The sequence below is a fragment of the Elgaria multicarinata genome, chromosome 4 (assembly GCF_023053635.1).
Source record: "Elgaria multicarinata webbii isolate HBS135686 ecotype San Diego chromosome 4, rElgMul1.1.pri, whole genome shotgun sequence".
Taxonomy (NCBI): domain Eukaryota; kingdom Metazoa; phylum Chordata; class Lepidosauria; order Squamata; family Anguidae; genus Elgaria; species Elgaria multicarinata.
Genome location: NC_086174.1, coordinates 60051648 through 60069551, shown reverse-complemented (window position 1 = coordinate 60069551; position 17904 = coordinate 60051648). Strand labels below are relative to the sequence as shown.

Here is a 17904-nt window from a genome sequence, read left to right as displayed (position 1 = left end):
GAATGTTCTGCAAAAAATGCAATTGGCAAGGGCGGAACAAATATGACTAAGCTTTGTCATTGTGGAGCATCTTAGCAGGTTAACCACTGCCAGCATTTATATATATACAGATATATATCCATCCCAGTCCTTGTGCAATGCATTCAGGCAACAGCAGCAACCAGTAAAGCAGGTATATTCCTTTTCATTGCTTTGTAGTTTTGTGAAAAGAGACAGGTTTTCCCCATTTTTTAACCTAGCATCCTGGGGGTAGGTTAGTGAGCTAGTTACTGGGTTCAGATGACACAATAACCGGGTTAAATAGGCCTAATCTACACCTGTAATCCTTTTGCTACGGAAGAGGCTTCTGAATTTTGCTGCTTCCGAATTTTGTGTGCTTCCACGATTGGCACTCATGGGGCACACACAACCGATGTTTACCGCAATTACAGGAGTGCTGTTGCAGAAGCACATGTTGGCCGTTACGATGCTTGCGCATGTATATCAGTAGAAGTGGGTGGGATATGGGGCAGAGGATTTTTTATTGAATCATGAGGGATGCACACGAGCACAAATGCGCAGCAACACATGGGGGGATTGGAACTCAGTCGAATATGCGCTCCTGCGCAGAGATATGTTTGCATTTTAAAAAAAGCACACTTGGCAGTAAAACACACAGATACCCATCCAAAACATGTGGCAGACAGGTCCACTTCTGCACACCTCTGATACCATATGCACATGCCCCTCACAACTGATTGGCTGTTCACTGAGCCCAGAACTTGCAGCGAACAGCAACAACCTCGCAAAGGAGGGCACATCGCAAACATTCTTCAGAATGGATGTGAGAGAGCCAGAAAAAACGCAACAAAAGCAGTGAGACATATTCCCAGAAAACTGAAGGCTCATCTACACCAAGCAGAATATTCCACGATGAAAGTGGTATGAAAGAGGTATATAAAAGGCAAGAGCCACACTACTGCTTTATAGCGGTATTGAAGTGCCCTGCAGGATCTACACTACTGCTTTATAGTGGTACTGAAGTGCACTGAGAACTGTTGGGGCCCGTGACACATCTACACCAAGCAAGATATAACAATGAAAGTGGTAAGACAGCAGTATATGGTATGTGTCATGGGCCCCAACAGTTCTCAGTGCACCTCAATACTGCTATAAAGCAGTATTGTGGCTCCTGCCATTTATTTATTTATTTATTTATTACATTTTTATACCGCCCAATAGCCAAAGCTCTCTGGGCGGTTCACAAATATATATACTGCTTTCATAATGGAATATCCTGCTTGGTGTAGATGAGCCCTGAGAGGTGGAGCCAAGATCACCACGGGAGCAGGTGAACATCATGTGCCCCGTTAGTGATGACTGCGATACAGTCCTGCAATAAACAGCTGGTGTAGACTCCCCTTATATTAGTGGGTTATTGTGTCATCCATTGGGACTTTTTTCACACCATGGTTGGTTATTCAACCAAAATAACCAATGCAAATAACCAACGCTGTGCAGAGTTGATTATTTGAACAACCATTGGTTATCATGTCATGTGTCAGGCACTGTTGACTATTGTGTCACACACAATTGGTTATTTTCAGCGACTACAGAGTTCCCTTGCAACAATGACCAAAGCAGCAGCTTCCACTCTAGTCCAGGCAGCAAAACCTGCAATGGCTGATGGAATACCAGCTGGAGGACTGAGTGCGGGAGAGAGGGGGGATATGTCAATCAAACACAAGGTTGACTAATAGTCAATGTGATGCTGGCCTTAATCTACACTACGGTTGATTATAATCATGTCCTGTGGGATGTACCCCCTCGATAACCAACCGTGGAGTTGACTGTTAACCCACCATTGACTACAGTGTTGTCTGAATGCAGCCTATGTGTGAGATAGAACAGGAAAGCCACCAAGACCTTTGCTAATTTTTATTCCTTATTTCTTAATCCTGACATCCTAGGGGGTGTGGGAAGGGGACAGGGAACCATAGCCTCTTGCTCATTTATAGTCAGTTTTTCTCCTCAATACCACCACAATTCTTTTGTAATTTCCCCCGTTTCCCCAACCCTCCCTGCTGTCTTGGGGTTGAAAGAATTATTGTGGGAGGGGGACTGGAACTTCCCTAGCCCCCACTATTTTTTAACATGTTTTAAAATATTTTTGAATTCTTTAAAACAATTGTAAACCCCCCCTTTTAACTTAGCTTCAGTTTGCCTTTTTGTGCAGTGGGGGGGGGGCACTGAAGCAGCAAAATTTATGTTCAAACAAGTACTTCTGTGTTGTTCAATGGGTTAGATTCCCTACCCCTACTCTCAGCTTTACACTCACAATCTTGCAATTGTTTGCCTCTTAAAGGCCGGATCTACACTAGTCTTATAACGTTGCTAGTGTCCCTTTCTAACGTGGTTCTCTGTATCGGTTCTCTGTATCACGGGGCACACTAGTGTTACTTACGTTTAGCTGTAACGTTACTGCAGGGCACATTGTTAAATCCTTTCGTTTTTCTCCCTCCCTCTGAGCTTAGCAGAGTTGCTGGGTTTGCTCCGCCCACTGCCTGCCTCATTCCTAGCCAGCAGTGCAGGGCAATAGTCATAAGCAGACACACAAACCCCCTCCCAAAACACCTTAATGCAGGTCCCAGGGAATAACCTGAGTGCATAGGAGCCAGCCACTTTGCTGAAGTTAAGCAGGGTTGGGTCTGGTCAGGGTTTGGATGAGAGACCAAATTGAAAAGTTTTAGCAGCAGCCGCATTTAAGCCAGAGGGGTCATGAGTTTTGGACTGGGACCAAGAGAACCTTGTTAATTTTCCTGCACGGAGCTACAGCGATCCTTTGAGCGCTCCTCAGCTCCTTTGCAAAGAGGGGGGAAATGTTAAAAAAAAAAAAAAATCAACCGATGACCCAATTTGATTCAAATTTTAAGGCAGGATGCATGGGAGTACTTCACAATAAAAGCAGATTCTAAGGTGGAAAACTTCTGAGTCCTTTGCATGCAATTGTCAGTGATTGCACAGTATAAAGCTGGTGTGATTTATCTGCTGTAGCAGATAAGATAGCAAACGGGGCGAAGGAAGGAGAACAGGAAGTGGGCGGAGCAAATCCAGCAGCTCTGGGTTGGGAGAGGAAAATTACCGGTAGAACGAGGCACATGAATCTGTAGCCACGCTGGAACTCAGAAATAGAACCTGTAAGTACGACTCATTTACAACGTTGGAGACCCAGGGTCACGTGACGCTATGCGTCACAGTAACCCATTCAAAACGTTATAATAACACCAGTGTAGATTCCCACAAAGTTATTCTGCCTACCATTGGCTTCACCTATTTCAAACCCTGGCTCTGCCTACAGTTAGCTGTCCTGCCCTTTGCCCCACCAGCCCCTGATCTAGTAATTAGGGTGACTTGGACTTCTTATGTATCAAATTTCAGGGTTCAAAATGGTACAAAAGTAAGTTAACAAATTTGAAATATCCCCATAGATCTGTGAGCTCCTATTATATATATATTCTCTCTCACTCACTCACATTTTAATGTTTATATTCTAATAATCAGGTGTCTTAAGTTACACAAAGAAAAGGATTCTGGGCTATATATAGCTTACCAGAACGTGGACCGCTCAGATCATTGAGTAAGCAAGTCATAGATAACTGGCTGACTCACCAATTTAATCAATAACATTCATTTTAAACCTCCTTCATACAGATCTGGGCATTGAAGTTTAGACTTGGCCTAGAAGACATTTCTCTACTATGCTGCATGGAAATTATTATGATAAGATGGTGATAATCAGATGTTGTGTTTAGCAAGCATGAAGTACTACTTAGCTTGGTAAGTATGTTAGAGCTATAGAACAATTTGCTATGCTAGATTTGGATTAGCTCAAGGTTACACAGTAAGGGACCATAAAAACAAGTTAACTACAACACCTATTTCTTTCACACCTAATATTAAGATTCTTTGGCGAGTAGTTTTGTAATATTTCCCAGAAAGCAGCTTGATTAGCTCTTTTTAAAAAAACACAGAACACAGTTTCAGTGTAGTGGTACTGCTTTCACTTTTGCCGCATTGGTTTTCTTGCAGCATCAGCTATCTATCAATATATTTAAATATACCTTTTACTTCCTTAACCATCATGCCAGAAATGTAATAATTCTTTAACGTGATGAGATCTGGCAATTCTGCCTCATAAAGCTACCGCACCAGTACATTTACAACTTCTATGAAAAAGGCAAGGTGCCAAACTACAGATTTTAACAAGCATTAAGCTTTACCTTGCCCTTTGGTTATAAAAACCAATGACTGCATCCGGGAATTCTGACTCTAATACACAGACACAAATTCTTGCTAAGTAAAACTGTTAAAATAGAACATGTAATAAGAAAACATGTTCTTTACCTTTTAAAATCTGCCATAATACTGAATCCCCCTTTTAAAGTACACAATATGCCAAAAAGCATTAAATACTTATGAAATTTATATTAAATATTTGAGAACTCTAATTGTAAGTAAATGTTTACAATGACAGGGGCCATTACAGTTAACACCTATCAAACCTATACTTTTTAAACACAGCTAATCATTTTGAGTATCTAATCATATTTGTGAATAATGGAACATGGAAAATACAGTACATATGTTGACACTACTGAATTCTCTCACATATAAGGGCTATTTTACCGAACATTCTCCACCATTTTTGCAGCACTTGGGATGCACACACTTTGACTTCAACCATTCATTCAAATACTAAGAAGTTCTTAGGACCCAAAATAGATGCACCTATTTTTGCTAATTTCCCCAAATTATTCTAAAATCAATTTAACCAGCAATACAGCCTGAACACAATGAGCTGATCTCTGTAAAATAACCTTTCCTTCCGTTTATACAGCAAGCATCCTGTAAATAAACAATTTCCCATTCTCCTAACTGATTGCTTTTGTTTACAGGCAGGAAACACAACTGCAGACACTCCATGTGGCATGAGAGCAGAAAAGTGCTTCAGTTCCTATCAGGCTGATGTGTACTATTTTATGTACACTTCAGTGTTTCAACATTTAAGAGCAAAATATACATTGAAAAGCAGAAACAGGAAGATATACATTAAGGCTATGTAGCCCAGCAATTATCTTATTTCATTTGCAAGGAGGCCAAAATAAGACCAAAAAACCCCACACCTGCACTTTTATCCTTCAGTTGTATAAATGAATTTGAATTAGCTAAACAACTAATCATCCATCCATCATGGGAGAGCTTCGGCTATTGGGCGGTATAAAAATGTAATAAATAAATAAATAAATAAATAAAACTACTTCATAACATACCTGTTTCATGTTCACACCATTAAGTTATCAAACGGTCATAACTATAAACTAAAGAACCATCTTTTTTAAAAAAAAAACACACCAATTTGTTTTGAATTTCTTTTCATGTTTGACCTCTTCTGGCATCTGCTTTTATTTATGTATTTATTTATTTATTTATTTAAATGTTTTAACTAAACATTTAAAACACTGGCTGAGGAGTGTGGCATTTTAACCCACTGTGCAGCCACAGCTGTAGTCCCTGACTACAGACTTACTATCTAAAATACATGAAACAAAAAATATATGAAGAAAATAAGCAAAATCTCAGGCACCCATTCTTAGGCCCTCTTCACACAAGGCTTTTATCATTCACTGACAGATGTTTGCAGATCCTTTTCATGACATTATCAACCTCTGGGGCTTCTCCCATCATTTTAAAGCTTTATTCCATCATTTTTATCTCGCTGAAAAGTGCAGTAATATTTCCAGAATCACATCATATCACAGTGCCATCTACTGGCTGTATAAATAGAACATATGGAACTTACCGACCAAGCAAATGGCCCAAAAACAAAAAGTGGGGGGGGGGATGTGTATTGTGCTGATTGCAATCTCACAGACTCCGGAAGAAGAAGCCCCAGAAAGGGTGTGGGATTTTTGCTTCCATGCAGAGAAGCCGTTACATAATATTTCTTATAATGACCAGCTGGACTTAGTAGCTCTGAGGCCGGGGGCATAACAAAGAGGACCATCATTTGACTCTGGGGATGAAAGAAAAAATCAAAGACGTTCCTGTCTACTTCCTAGTTGGCTGCACAATGCAAAAACTGTGCAAAGGAAGACAAGCAGCTACCAGTATGCAAACCAAAAGTAACCATGAGGGGTGCTCAAGCAGTTTCTCAATCTGTTGACCTGACTAGTAGGTGGGATACTTCAGGATGAGGATGAGGATGAGGATGAGGATTGCATTTAGATTCCACCTTTTTTCCTCCAAGGAACCCATACATAATCCTCTTCCTCTCCATTTTATCCTCACAACAACCACCCTGTGAGGTAGGTTGGGCTGAGAGTTTATGACTAGCCCAAAGTCACCCAGTGGGTTTCCATGGCCAAGTGGGGACTAGCACTCAGATCTTCCGACTCCCAGTCGAACACTTCAGCCACTACACCGCACTGGCTCACACAGGTCCATATGTCCTGCCAAAGCTCTGTTGTTGTTTATTCGTTCAGTCGTTTCCGACTCTTCGTGACTTCATGGACCAGCCCACGCCAGAGCTTTCTGTCGGCTGTCGCCACCCCCAGCTTCCCCAAGGTCAAGTCTGTCACCTCCAGAATATCATCCATCCATCTTGCCCTTATGGGCACCATCATGGGTTAGCTGGCTGGACAGTAACTTGTCAGTCACATAGACATTTCTATGACTTTTCTTTGCAAATTATATTAATCACTTCGATATATCTGTCATAAAAGCAAATATCCATATCATTATGATACATATCTGACCCTCTGTGTAGATGGTGCAGTCATCAGGAGATATTCTCCCGGTGGTTTTTAAGATATCGGAGGCCCAGTCCATGATGGTTCAGAATAGGGCCTTTAGTATCACAGTGCCCACTCTCTGGAACTCCCTCCCACTACAAGTTAGATATAGATAGGCATTGACACTCTTGGTTTTTCGGTGTCTACTAAAAATGTATTTGTTACAAATAGTTCTCCCAGAAAAGTTTTTTTTTTCTGATCGGTTTTACTACTTGTTTATTTTAGGATGCAATCCTATGCCCACATACCTGCAAATTAGAGACATTGATCACTTACTTCCCCATAAACATACATAGGATTTCACCATTAAGCTTTTTGTATGGTATTTATTATTTATTGTTGTATATTGCTTATATTGTTTACAACAGATGCAACTGCAGGTTGCTGATTCATAGAGTCGCCATAAGTCAAAGTCGACTTGAAGGCACATAACTAACTAACTAACTTAGCAACAGAAATACCAATAGCGATCTCTGTTCTTCGAGTTCTACATAGTAGAACTGCTGGTGCTATATAGCCAAAAGTAAACCATTCACACACCAGGAGATATTACCAGGCTCAGTAGTACCTCAATATTTGTAGAATTACCAAAAGAAAAGAAAAAATATCTAGAAGAAAAACAACAACAACCAAACAGCTCAATGAGGACTGACTATTGCCGAAAACACAGAAAATTTCCACAGGAGTGGAAAATTGAATGGGATGTCTGGTATTGTGAACATTTTGTTACAGATCCCACTTCCCCCCTCTTTTTAAGAAAAATATATATTCTGGAATGAGTGCTGTTATGGCACTACCCATGCACAAGAGGAAGTATTAGCAAGCTTGAGGAAACCTGAAGGCAGGGATGTGGCTAAACATTTAAAAGATCTGGTATACTGGCCTACAGGTCACAAATCTGCACAAAATCAGAAGGCAGATCCAGCAAATTATTTTTTCATCCCAAATGCCTCAAAGAAACTCTTCAATTAATTTGTATCCCACCCCATAGTTTCTCTTCAATTGCAATCAATGTGTAATGATGGCTGGCAGATCTATCATGAGCCCTTTTTCATACACACACACACACACACACACACACACACACACAAAAGTAGCAACTTGAGCACTGTGTCAAATTTTTGAAACTCCAGTACAAATCCAAAAGCAAGCTCTGGGGCAAATCATGGTGTCACACACACTCCAATTAATTTCCCAGTTCACACCCAGAACCTGCTCCAAAAATAAGCTAATATCTTTCATTTAATGACCCCATTCATCAGTCATCATTACTTTCATCTTAGATTCAAAACAAAATAAAGTGATCACAATTACATTGTGGTGGAATCAAAATACTAGCTGTGTGGTAGATAGGGTTGCCAGACTCCCCCCCCCAGGCCCCCCCCAGAGTCTCCAGGCCCCATCCTGGCCCTTGGTTGGGACGAGGGGGGAATCTCCAGATGGGTCAGAGCTCTCTACCCACTCCCTCCTTCCCTCTCCTGCCACCACCTCCCCACACAAGCTTTGAGGAGTGTTCCTGGCCCTCCAGCGCATCCAGCGACTGCCACCAACTTCCTGGCCAGCTTTGCAATTCCCCACATTTTTCTCTCCGTCACAAAGAAGATCTGCTAAGATCACCCCAACTGGGAAAGATCCTGCCACTTTATATAAGGCAAGATCAGGATAAGACTTTTCTCTCTCTCTCTCCCTCCCTCCCACCTCCAGTCTAGAGATGAAGGAGAAAGCAAGAAAACAAACACAGGATAGGGTTCCCAAGTTGAGAGAAGTGGCTGAGGTGCCAACCTACAAGGCTAAGAGAGACCAACTGGTGTCTAGGGTGGGAATCCCTCTCCTTCTGCCATTAAATGTGACTGCAACACCACAATGTCAGGTATGCTACTACCTGTCAGGTATACTTTGAGGTGGATTCCTGCATTGAGCAGGAGGTTGGACTCGATGGCCTTATAGGCCCCTTCCAACTCTGCTATTCTATGATTCTATGAATGCTCTTTCTCTCTCCCACCCAGGACTTCAGCTCATTAATGGTCACAGAGATGGCAGCGATTAGACCAATTGCTTATACAGTGCGAGGCTGAAAGGGAAAAGTAGTAGGGCCATAGTAGCAGCCGCCCAGGCAACATCAACCCTCTCATGTAGGGTAGGCCGAGAGATTAACAGTACAATACTATACTCATCCCTTCCAAAGTGAGCCCCATTGAGTTCAGTGGGATTTACTTCCAAGTTAGAGCGTATAGGATTGCAGCCTTAAGAGGGAAGCAGACACATGATCAGGAGGAGGAAAAACAGATCCAGAGTCTATATATTTAGTTCCACTTCCTTCATGTTCGCACTACATGTTTATTTGAAAAGTCAAGTTACATTGCCCCCTTTCCACAAAATATAGGAACTAAAATCTAAAGGAGGATTCTTTTCTGCTTCCAGGGAACAAATGGACTTTTTATGAACAATTGCCGATTAGTACCTATGGTTTTACAGGCGTTCTGTGCCAAAATTATAACTCAGCTCCTATATGGGGTAGCCATTTGGATGTAGGGCATAAATAATTAGGTTAAAAGATGTGAGTTACTTTTCCTCAGAATAATTCTTCAGGTCCCTAGTTAATGTAGTTTTGTGCTTGGAAATGAGACAAAACTTCATAACATATACGGCTCGGGCAACTACCCTTTGTAGATGGATTTAACTTTGTTTTGGCCAACAGAGCAGTAGCAAGAGCCCTATGATCTGGCAAGATTCCTATAGAAATACCTGGGTGAAGGCTGTGCGCTAAAATAATGAAAATGGGCATTTCTTCATTTGAACTTTTTTCTTTTGGTGAGAAAAATACAAAAGAAATTCTGTTAAGGTTATGGCAAAATTTGATATCTATCGCAGCTACATTATGTTGTTGTTTTTTGGCATTCAGTTACTAACAGGAAGTAAAGGGGCAAATTATTTATCACCTAAGATTTGAATTGTGTCTACATTGGTCCACCTGAATGTTTTACAACCTACTATGTTAGAGATGAGATTCAGTCAGGGGGTTTCACTGCACCCTTATTGTCCTTGTGGCTCTGGGGATTTAGGGTGTAATTCTATGCATGTTTTAGACAGAAAAAAATCCTACAACTCCCAGCATTCCCAGCCAGACTTGTAATGCATGTCTTACTATATTGTAATTGCTATCACGATATTAGTAGAGAACTGATTACACCATTATTATTATTATTATTATTTATATAGCACCAACAATGTACTTGGTGCTGACAATGTACTTGGTGCTCATATTATCTTCATGATTTTAATTTTTGTGAACCGCCCAGAGAGCTTCAGCTATTGGGCGGTATAAAAATGTAATAAATAAATAAATAAATAAATAAAATAAGTTGCCTGGTAGAGATAATTTGTTTTACATATTTTATTGTTTAGCCAACATGATCCCTATAGTAAATGAAAAGGTTGCAAAGGGTTGTTTTTCTGTTGCAGTTAAGCTGAGAGACCAGTTAACATGTTCTTGATTTGTCTAGCGCTTAGTGATAATATACTGATATTATTCTGCTCATTATCATTCATTACTATCACAACAGACATTTCCCCCCTTTTTAAACCAAGTAAAATACTCAACATACATCACTTGTGTCAGAAGAGGGCTTATAGTGCAATCCTAAGCACATCTATTCAGAAATAGGATCCACTGAGATCAATGGTGCTTACATCCAGGTAACTGGGTACTGTATTGCAGTCTTATTCCTTTTATTGCTGGTATAGGAAGCACACTCAGGACAGTTGCAAAACATCAGCTTGTAAAACAAAGTGTTAGCTTACTTCACTAACAAAGCTTGCTTCAATGGCACACCGAGAATAAACACCTTGAATCGATAGCAACTAACCACTACAATAGGAAAACTAAACCTTAGATTCATAGATAAACCACTATTGATTCCTGCTGTGGTGCCACAGTAATATTTCAAAACAGTCTTGTAGCACATTAAATACTGTAAATTTATTATGGCATAAGGTTTTTGTGGAATACAGCCCACTTCCTCTGATGAAGTAGATATGTCTACAAAAGCATATACAAAAATAAATTTGTTAATCTTTAAAGTGCCACAAAATAGTTCAGTGGAACTTTCATTAAAGTGCATTTATTTCCCCTTTATATCTTTGAATAAGTTACTTGAACCAAGGTGCAATACATCAGTATCAGGGCCAACCATCTGGTGATAAAAAGAGTCTCCAAGTAGGAAGTTGAAAGGGAAAGTGATGATTTACAGTTTTATAACTCTTTCTAGCAACTTGCTCTAATTTCTATCTTACATATCAGTCTCTGAATTCAAGATTGGGGGAAAGGCTGAGCTGTATGCATAAGGCACCCAAAGTCATCCCCTTAGTACAAGGGATGCATAGAGATGTGAATGCCCAGGGGGAAAAAACTACAAAAAAGAACTACAAAAGTTCTTTTCCCCATTTTTCTCCCGAGGACCATTTTCCCCCCAAAATTGGAAAATTTGAACAGCTTTAGATTATGAAACATCTTGTTTTGAAATTTAAGACTTTTTTAGAATTTACTCAAATGATTTCTAAAAGCTATGTAGTCAGAACACTTTTATAGAAAGACTAGAGATGTAAAATGTTTGAAATAATGGAGCTATGGGGGAAAGTTTTTTTTTAAAAAAAATCCTCTTTGTAAGATTCCCAGCATAGTTAGTTCTTTCATTCCTTATTAATATTATAGATCTAGAGTATATTTTACTGATAGATATTTACACTCATTTTCCCAACATGTGAGTAGAGTCACTATTGTACATTCTTGACCATTTGGGTTTTGTTCTATATATTCCCATGTTTCTGATGCTGTAGCAGTCATTTAATGTAGTTCTAATCTATTCAGAGAATAATTACAAATTTACTCAGTTACTTTTTAAAGTTTAAAATATAATAATAAATTTATGAGAAAGCTAAGTTGCACATAAAATAACTTTAGGAACAGAAAGGCTGCTTCATTTTCCTAAAGCAGCCCTCCCCAACTGGGTGCCCACTAGATGTTTTGGACTACCATGCGCAGCATTCCTGACCATTGGCCATGCTGCCTGAGGCTGATGGGAGCTGAAGTCCAAAATATCTAGAAGGCAGTAGGTTGGGGAAGGCTGTCTTAAAGCAGCAGAGTGCTAAAAAAATTAAGTATTGCTTATTTTTCAATTTTCCCCAAAATTTCCAATTCTGAAAGGGGAAAAAAAAATTCCCCATAACCTCAAATTTTCTGGAAATGTTACATCTCTCGCTATGCAGAGCCAAACCGACACACCAGCCTTTATTGCTCATGAGCAGGAAAAGCAAGTAGTGGGAAGGGTTGGGTGCCACTGCCTAAAGGTGCTTGGGGCACTTTCAAGCAGTGGTGTCCAAGCCAGCATGCTCCCTTCTAGCCTTTACTCTGGGAAATGCTGGCGGGGGGGGCTTGCTCAGAGAGGAAGGAGCAGGGGAGCTTAACACACAGTCTGGTGACTTTGTCAGCAAAGCCAATTAAAAGTTGCAGACTCCTTCCACATTCTGATAATAGAGCTGCTGTCACTATTACAACCATCAAAACTCAATGCTCTTCACTTTATGAAGCAGTTCTCACAATTATAATAAAATGGTATTAATTTCTTTATAAAAGTACAAAATCAGTATAAGAACTACAAAAACATCCTATCTAAAAACAAACAGTAAAATAAGCAGCAATGAGTTAAAAGTTACCATTTAAAAAAACTGAGCCAGTTTCAAAATAATTAGTAAAGGGGGATGTAAACAGCCAGGTCTTTAAAACCTATTCTGAAAATATACACAGAGGGGGCCAAGTAAAGGGAGCTCCATAGTGATGGGGACACCACTTAAAAGCTTTTATCTCTTGTTGAATCACAAGATTAATGCAGAACTAGCTGTGTGAACAGAACTCTCCTGTACATTTTGCTCTAAATGATATGTAGGCAACCTGGTGCCCACCAGATGTTTTGGACAACAATTGACATAATCCCTGTCCACTGGCCATGCTGATTTTGCCTAACGCAAGTTGTGGTCAAAAACGTCTAAAGGGCACTAGGTTGCCTACCCTTGTAAAACCACTCCTTTCCAAGAGGTAGGAGGAAGGACTTTTAAGGCCAGTCTTCCAAAGGGCACTGCAGATGTAAGCATCCAAGCTGTTTGTCTCATTAGGCTGAAGAGCTGTCATTTTTTTAGAACTAAAAGTTATTGTTGCATAAGACCTGTGCAGAAGTGTAGTGAACTTCATAAAAGACTGAAGTCGTTTACAAAGTAGCTTTTTTATCAAATCATAAAGTACATGCTTTGATAAAAATTAGAGTTGACTTCCAATTAGAGAAATCTTAGTCATTTACTCACAATGTTTCAATATCAGTAAGGTTGTCGTATGAGTAAAAATAATTATGATGTAAAATGTATACCTTTAGATGATGCATGAATGCATCAAAGAAGTCAACATCTTAGTCAACATCTTAGAAGAGGCATTCCCTGCCAAACTACGGACAAGAGGAAATGCCTCTTCCATCTGCAATTGTTAAAACTACTTCCAGAAGAAGTAGAAGAAGACCTGCCAATAAGCACACCTTTTTAGTTGCTCAAAAAAGTTTAATTGATTAATGGAACTAAATAAATAACCAGTTACATCCATTCACATGGCACTTCACAAAATACAAAAGGTATCTGCCCCCAAAGAACTTACAGTGTAAAAATTCAACACTAGGAGACATTTCATGTTTCTTCCATACCTTCTGTGATCCTGAAGATTTATTTATTTATTACATTTTTATACCGCCCAATAGCTGAAGCTCTCTTTATTATAGCTTAATAAAAAAAATCTGATGAATTCAAAGCAAACTGAACAGGTACAACTTTGCCACAGCCTTTAAAATTGTTAATGAATTATAAGAATACAGATATCTGACGTGTTCTAGAATTTTTTCAGTACCATGACAAATACTTCAAGTGTCTTCTGTAAAAAACAACAACACCATGTTAGCCAAATACTAATAAAGCATTTCCCAAGTAACTACCACAAACTCAGGTAAATGAAAATGAATGCAAAAACATAACCAAAGTGCATGGATATGAATGCACTAAATTAACAGTGCAATCTTACACAAGTTTACTCAGAAGTAGGTTCCACTGAGTTCAATGGAACTTATTCCCAAGAAAGTGCCTTTCGGATTGCAGCCTGAAGAAGCTTCTACAAATAAAATGTAATCAACTTGAATTATTGTAGTAATATTGTCTACCAAGCAGACAGATTGCACTATAAATCCCTGTCAGATCTCGAAACAGGAAGGACACTTTAAATGGAGACCAAATCACATAGTAACATCCGTCAAGGCAATTTAATTTTGAACTGTCAACATTTCTACCACTGGAAGATGTAACTGACTAATGTGTGAAACAAGCCAAAGCCACAGTGTCCATTTACATCTTGCACATTTTATTTTTACAGTTGTTACAAGGCAGATAACTTCTTTTCAAACTCTGTTCAGACAGGTTTGAGAAGTATCAAGAAGAGATAGATTAAAGTCCAGTCTGCTTAAACAAAGCAATAAATAAATATTTAGATCAGGCTGTAACTCTGGTCTTGAAAGCCATGAAATCCAATCCTATGCATATTTACTCAGAAGTAACTCCTCCTAAGGTCAGTGAAGAGTGTTTCCTAGGAAATGTGGCTTGTGGAGGAAATTCTATTAAAAGCAGCAGGACTTACTTACAAGTAAATATTTTTAGGATGAGAATTTTAGAGGCAATGGATGAGTTGTCTGCCATTGGCCTAAGAATAAGATAATCTCTGCTTAGACTACTTATAAAGTATTATAAAACATGGCATCAATGAGAAAATGGCATTACCTCATCCTCCTCTTCCTTTTCAAGTTCAAAGCAGTATGAATCAATTACTTAGAGTGCCAATTCAAGTCAATGAATTAAGGCTTTGCTGGGATCTTGTTTAGCTTATATAAACATTAAGCATAAGACAGCTATATTGAAGCTTAATTGAGGTTTAAATATGCTGCACAACTAATGAGTTCATCAAACTGCATAGGCAGTGAAACAAATTTCTGTTGGGGTCTTACATTTCATGTTTTCCACTAATAATGGTTCAGAAAGCAGCATAGATATATAATATTTCAGAGGATCTTGTAGCAGTGCTGATGCATACTGAGCCCACAATCTTTCCTAAATCGAAATACAACACCGCTGCATTTTAATCCTGTTTATTACAATGATGGTCTTGGGGTACGCATGTTCAGAAAGAATAATGTTTATTCTCCAGAGTATAGGCTAGGTAGAAGCAAAACATGAACCACATTACATCTTGATCAGATCAAATCTCTATTTCATAATGTGCTTTTGTAAATGGAAATAAGTGTCCTGTGTGCCAACTTGCATATATTCATTTAGTGCAAGGTAAGAAAACACCTCCCCATCTCCTATCACCCACCCACACTGCTGAAAGAACTGCTCTGTGCTCATCATTCCAGCCAGCATAAACAAAAATCAACCAGCTTATAGAAACAAATCCAGAAAGAATATTCATTTGTTTACATTAAAGAGGTTGCACTAGTTCAAAGAGGACGTGAATCAATCCTAAGGTAAATGTGGATTTCTCAATTATAAAGCAATCTTCTTTATGAAAAATAGGTTGATTTTTTCTCTATCTCAGCATCTGTTTGTCACAGAGCTACAGGAATTCAAAACAGAAATGGAAATATAGGACTTTAAACAGAATGTCAAGATAAAATTGCCTGGTAGGGAACAGTTTAAATTTGGTTAACGTTCATTTACAATGAAACAGATCAAGGCAGCAGTATTTCATAATAATGGAAAGTAGGCTCTAACCTGGTAAGGTCTGAAGACAGCTCAAGTGTGCTGTGCTTTCTGAATGATACAAGAAAGCCATCTAGTGTTAACATTTAAAAGTGAAAAATGCACATAAGAATTAGGTAAAAGAATTTATAGAAACACTCTTGTTAGCAAAAGTCTTTTCCACAAGAATACAAATAAATGTTTTCCAAGTAAGCAACAATACTGAGATAGGACAATTCTGCAAGTACTCAAAGATATACTCTAATATGTATTACTATAGTTTACATGCTTACTTTATATCTTTAAATAGGTGCATCTGATAATTGGCTACTTCAGAGCAGTTTTATTGTCAAAGCTAAGCTGCTAGCAAGCTACCCAATAACAGTGAAATGCCCTTCAAATGAAAAAAAATTAATAAGCAAAGTGAAATTCTTCTATAAAACTACAAAGGCACTGTCTATGTTCCATATAAATACCACATGCCAAGACATTAACAAAGGGAAAGGGTTTTTAATGAATCAATATTCATTCTTCAGAATGTTTAAAAACAAAACAAAAAACCCAAGATGGTAAGGGCGGATGGGAGGGATGAAGGACGAAAGAAAGGAAGAAAACAAGTTGAACGTTTATTTACCATTTCCTATTATTATTATTATTATTATTATTATTATTACATAAAAATTAAACTGTTGAGAAACCATTTAATTTGGACAGTATGATACACCTATTCTAACATGTCCAACTGGTGTACATCAATACCTTCTCACGCCCAGGAGAAGAGGTTTTCTACTATTTCTTCCCTTCTTAAAACGTGCTCATGGGGGTGGGGGTGGGGGAAGCACGAAAGACGATCTTATACAAATAAACATTCCAGCGACACACTTGCAAGCAAGCCAGCATTCTTTTAAAACTTTTAAGACCAGCAAAACGACATCCGTGGTCCAAACGACATCACTGACATGCCCACTCACCCCGCTCCAAGTAAAACCTGACGCCATAATTTGTTGTGCAGATATTCGTATTACTTTAAGAGATGAATAAGCAGCAGTGGAGCAGCCATACAGCTGGCATGCAAGAGCGGCGAACTCTCTGCTGGAGGGCGGCGAATTCCTACCCATCCTTTGCTATTTTCCCACCCACGGAGGGTGCCTTTCCGATACCCCCGAGGCAAGCAAAGCAACGCCTCCCCTATGCCGCTTCTTCCCCCACCCCCCGCGCCAAAACGCACACGCACCGCCGACTTTCCAACTTGACTCTCCCAGGGAGGAGTGGGGAAGTGGGCAGAGAAAGGCGAAATAAATGAATGTTGGAGAGCTTTTCGGGTTCATCAAGTGCATGGGTTGGGGGTGGGTGGGTGGGTGAAGAGGCAGGGGATACGACCGCCACCAAAAACAGGAGAATTTCTTCCCGTTTTTCCCTAAACGAAAAACTCCCCTACTTTGAAAATAAGAGCCATTAAAAAGAGGGCGCCCCTTCTTTTTCTCCACCACCCTCCAGAACTGTCTCTTCACAGAGAGAGGGAGAGAGACAAAGAGAGTTCCTGATGCTTGCGAAACCTCTCCCTAAAACTGTGCGCCTCAGCTACAAAAGCCCTACAAAACACCCTCCGAGGCGGGTGTGGGGAAGGGGAGCGGGGACGTTGCTGAGCCGCCTTTCCCTCGGAAGAGCCACTTTCCCCTCACTTTGCTCCTTAGACCTCCACGGAACTCACCCGGCTTCCACACACACCCTCCTCCTCCTCCTCCTCCTCCTCTTCCCCCAGCCTCCTCGCCCCGCATTCCCAGGAGAACAAACACCAGATCCCGCAGAGGCGGCGGCAGCAACCTGCTCCTTACCTTCTTTCACGCTCCAGGAGCCGGACTGCTGTTTCCCGGCAAGGAGCCCCATCGCCCCTCTCCGTCTGATACCTCCAGTCCCGGCCGGCCCTCAGAACCCAATGACTGACTGACCGGCTGAGGGAAGGAGGGAGACGCAGGCGAGAGCGCGCTCTGTCGCCTGCCCAGGATGGGGCAGAGTATATGTCACGGGGAGGGGGGCGTTGTGGAGCGCAGAGACAGGGCAGAGAGGGACGCGGGCGGCCGAGGGAGCGACTTGTTCCCTGCCGTGCGCGCCAGCCGCCCGCCGGCCGCTTCTCCTCCAGCAGCGCAGTCGCCAGCGCAGGCAAGCTGTGGCTTGGTCCGCCTCAGCTGCCGGATAGGCGGGGGAGGGGGAGGGGGAGAAGAGCGAGCCTCACTCTAACGCTCACACGCACAACGACCGC

The 17904-nt window shown here is 40.5% G+C and overlaps 1 protein-coding gene across 5 annotated transcripts in view; it reads right to left on the bottom strand.

The window, feature by feature from the left end:
* The window catches only part of SIPA1L2 (signal induced proliferation associated 1 like 2), a 101677-nt gene extending 84021 nt beyond the window's left edge, over positions 1-17656 (bottom strand). For 4 of the 5 annotated variants that reach the window (XM_063124368.1, XM_063124370.1, XM_063124371.1 and 1 more), the window contains exon 1: positions 17480-17656. The gene's annotated coding sequence lies outside the window, so the exon portion shown is untranslated. Of the gene's footprint in view, positions 1-15677; positions 15704-17479 lie in introns of those variants that run through there. The other variant, XM_063124369.1, reaches the window with a different exon arrangement.
* Positions 17657-17904: the final 248 nt, after the last annotated feature.